Here is a 4,563-nt window from a genome sequence, read left to right as displayed (position 1 = left end):
AATGAGGCTATCTTCAATCTTGTTCGCAGTAATAAGGATACAGAATCTCTCTTATGTAAGCCAACCATGATTTGGTCTCCCCATGGAACCCTCCAACGGTCCCGAACTTTCCCGCCATTTCGCCCAGACAGTAGCAATGTTTCCCACCTCAGCGCAACCAGGCCTGAAGCCTGTTCCTCCCGCACTGCCTCTTGGCTGGTTTCCCACCTCAGTGCAACCAGGCCTGAAGCCTGTTCCTCCCGCACTGCCTCTTGGCTGGTTTCCCACCTCAGTGCAACCAGGCCTGAAGCCTGTTCCTCCCGCACTGCCTCTTGGCTGATTTCCCGTCATCACGTGCTAGGCCCGAAGCCTGTTCCTCCCGCACTGCCTCTTGGCTGGTTTCCCGTCATCATGCGCTAGGCCCGAAGTCTGTTCCTCCCGCACTGCCTCTTGGCTGGTTTCCCGCCTTCACACACTAGGCCCAAGGCCTGTTCCTCAGCACTGGCTCCAGGCTGCTGATTGCGGTCCCCCAAAAACCACCGGACTCCTCACTTGCTCCGCCATTCCCCGCGATCAGTAGCACTGTAATAAGCAGCTCCATCACTGCACCCAAGACCGAGCACCCGTTTCATAGAACATAGAACATAGAACATAGAACAGCACAGCACAGAACAGGCCCTTCGGCCCACGATGTTGTGCCGAGCTTTGTCTGAAACCCAGATCAAGCTATTTGCTCCCTATCATCCCGAAGTACTCCATGTGCCTATCCAATAGCTTCTTAAATGTTCCTAAAGTTTCTGACTCCACTATCCCTGCAGGCAGTCCATTCCACACCCCAACCACTCTCTGAGTAAAAAACCTACCTCGGACATCCTTCCTATATCTCCCACCATGAACCCTATAGTTATGCCCCCTAGTTACCGCTCCATTCACACGAGGAAATAGTCTTTGAACGTTCACTCTACCTATCCCCCTCATCATCTTATAAACCTCTATCAAGTCTCCTCTCAACCTCCTCCGCTCCAAAGAGAAAAGCCCAAGTTCCCTCAACCTTTCCTCATAAGACCTACCCTCCAAACCAGGCAGCATCCTGGTAAATCTCCTTTGCACTCTTTCCAGTGTCTCCACATCCTTCTTGTAGTGAGGTGACCAGAACTGCACACAATATTCCAAATGTGGTCTCACCAAGGTCCTGTACAGTTGCAGCATAACCCCACAGCTCTTAAACTCAAACCCCCTGTTAATGAACGCCAACACACTATAGGCCTTCTTCACGGCTCTATCCACTTGAGTGGCAACCTTCAGAGATCTATGGATATGAACCCCAAGATCTCTCTGTTCCTCCACATTCTTCAGAACCCTACCTTTGACCCTGTAATCCACATTTAAATTTGTCCTACCAAAATGAATCACCTCGCATTTGTCAAGGTTAAACTCCATTTGCCATTTTTCAGCCCAGCTCTGCATCCTATCTATATCTCTTTGCAGCCTACAACAGCCCTCCACCTCATCCACTACTCCACCAATCTTGGTGTCATCAGCAAATTTACTGATCCACCCTTCAGCCCCCTCCTCCAAGTCATTTATAAAAATTACAAATAGCAGAGGACCAAGCACTGATCCCTGTGGCACTCCGCTGGTAACCGGTTTCCAGTCCGAAAATTTTCCATCCACCACCACCCTCTGTCTTCTGTTAGATAGCCAGTTACCTATCCAATCGGCCAAACTTCCCTCTATCCCACACATCCTTACTTTCTTCATAAGCCGACCATGGGGGACTTTATCAAACGCCTTACTAAAATCCATGTATAAGACATCAACTGCACTACCTTCATCTACACACTTAGTTGCCTCCTCAAAAAATTCTATCAAATTTGTGAGGCAAGACTTGCCCTTCACAAATCCGTGCTGACTAACCCGGATTAAGCTGCATCTTTCTAAATGGTCGTAAATCCTATCCCTAAGGACCTTTTCCATCAACTTCCCGACCACCGAAGTAAGACTAACCGGCCTATAATTACCAGGGTCATTTCTATTCCCTTTCTTAAACAGAGGAACCACATTCACCACTCTCCAGTCCTCTGGCACCACCCCCGTGGACAGTGAGGACCCAAAGATCAAAGCCAAAGGCTCTGCTATCTCATCTCTTGCCTCCCAAAGAATCCTAGGATATATTTCATCAGGCCCAGGGGACTTATCAACTTTCAGTTTATTCAAAATTGCTAGTACATCTTCCCTCCGAACATCTACTTCCTCCAGCCTATCAGCCTGTGACACCCTCTCTTCCTCAAAAACATGGCCCCTCTCCTTGGTGAACACCGAAGAAAAGTAGTCATTCATCACCTCTCCTATCTCTTCTGACTCCATGCACAAATTCCCACTGCCGTCCTTGACTGGCCCCAGCCTCACCCTGGTCATTCTTTTATTCCTCACATAAGAGTAAAAAGCCTTGGGGTTTTCCTTGATCCGACCCGCCAAGGACTTCTCATGCCCCCTCCTAGCTCTCCTAAGCCCCTTTTTCAGCTCATTTCTTGCTAACTTGTAACCCTCCATCGAGTCAACTGAACCTTGTTTTCTCAACCTAACATACGCTTCCTTCTTCCTCTTGACAAGACATTCCACCTCTTTTGTGAACCATGGTTCCTTCACTCGGCCATTTCCTCTCTGCCTGGCAGTTTCCTTCCCTTACTGTCTGTCCAATGCTTAATGTGGCCATCACGTGGTCCTGAACATCCCCCTGAAGCAGTGCCTTGGGTCCTTCACTGGTCTGGTGCGGAGAAAATATAAAATTGTCGCTCCTCCCTCACAGTCGTGGAACAAAGGCACCAACTCTCATCATCAGTGTTTAGTCTGGGACTACGGAGGAGGTAGCTCCAAAGGAGTCACACCAAATGCAAGCCATGGGAATAGTCAGGTTTATCATAGGACTGTACTTCTCACGCTCCAGCCCTCGAGTGGCTGCAGGGGCGGTTTCCCGAGCAGGTTATCCCATGCCCCAGGTCACCTGACCCATCCTCTTAAAGGGGCTATGCCTCGCACACATAACACATTCCTATTGACAATGCACAGAACACATCTTCCCAGAAGTCTGTGCCCCAGTTCAAAGGCTATTGCTTTCCATCACCACTTTTTTCAGGGTTTGCCATGAAAGAATGGAAGCTCAACTGTTTCGGATCATGGCTGAACATTTCCAATGTTATAAGTAAATGGCAATGTACACAATAATTCATTAACCTGGGTTGATCTTCTCTACACTCTAGCTGTGACTGTAACACGATATCTTCACCCTCTCCTTTCTTTCTGTCCTATGTACTCTATGAACGGTATGCTTTGTCTATATTGCATACAAGAAACAATACTATCACTGCATACCAGTTCATGTGACAATAATAAATCAAATCATCTTCTGACCAACGTGTAACAAAGGGTCATCCAGACTCAAAACGTTGGCTCTATTCTCTCTCCACAGATGCTGTCAGACCTGCTGAGGTTTTCTGTTTTTGTTTCAGATTCCAGCATCTGCAGTGTTTTGCTTTTACCTCACTGGAATCGGGTATCAGCTGTGAGGCCTTGAGAGGCAGGAATGCCATTTTGACATTGCCCCCAGCACCACCTGTTAGAACAGACAACAAGGTGGCAGCCGGCAAGTCAGCCCCAATTCCCAGAGGCCAAGGATTTGTGAGTTAACAACAGACCTCAGGGGTCTTACATTCAACAAACATCAGCATTATTATCGGGAAGGTGTCTGTAAGTTACCTCTGTGGAGTAATCTGCTTCTCTTTAACATCAACATGAGAAAGTCCAGCCAGCTTACCCTGATAACCTTCTGTTCCTTACATAACCAGAGGATATTCGGCTCTTTTTCAAGGAGCTGTTTGACATAGTGTGAACTGTTTTTAATGGGAGTGCCTTTCCCAATCCATACTGCTCTGGGAACCGAGGAACTCATTCTCAATTTCACCACCCAACCACTGGAATGAAAATTGGACAACGTTGGCACCCGACACCTCAGCTTATTCCCTGAGCGACGGAGCTAAAAATTACCCTCAAATCTCACTTGAGGTTTGAGGTTTCCTAATTTTGTATTTGTGTCCTCTTGTCTGCAACCCCATTTTAAATTGTGCGACAAAATCGCGTCTGTATTGTTTTTATTTTTCAACATTTTAAGGACAAGGATTTTCATACTTCTCAGACTTTGCTCGTAAGTCTCAGAAACACTCACATCTGGATCTTGTCCAAGGCATTGATGTCCTTATGAAAACAAAAATGTAGAAATTCTGGGAAAAGAACATCCCGGGATCTCCACTTGCTGTTATGACACCATTCCAAATCCTGGGGATGAACATTAAGTAACAGGAGTGGATACAGCTTCTTGTAGAGGTGTGTCTGAGGTGATCTTCAAGCATGAATTTTGGATAACATTCAGCTGAATCTTTGAGAATAGGATACTGAGGGCTGGTCAGTGATCGGAAAACTGGTGGAGAAGATTCTTAGGAATAGGATCTATACACATTTGGAACTGAATGATCTTGTTAGCAACAGATAGCATGGTTTTGTATGAGGGAGGTCATGTCTCACTAATTT

The sequence above is a fragment of the Mustelus asterias genome, chromosome 10, assembly GCF_964213995.1.
Source record: "Mustelus asterias chromosome 10, sMusAst1.hap1.1, whole genome shotgun sequence".
Taxonomy (NCBI): domain Eukaryota; kingdom Metazoa; phylum Chordata; class Chondrichthyes; order Carcharhiniformes; family Triakidae; genus Mustelus; species Mustelus asterias.
This window is presented reverse-complemented; position numbering follows the sequence as displayed.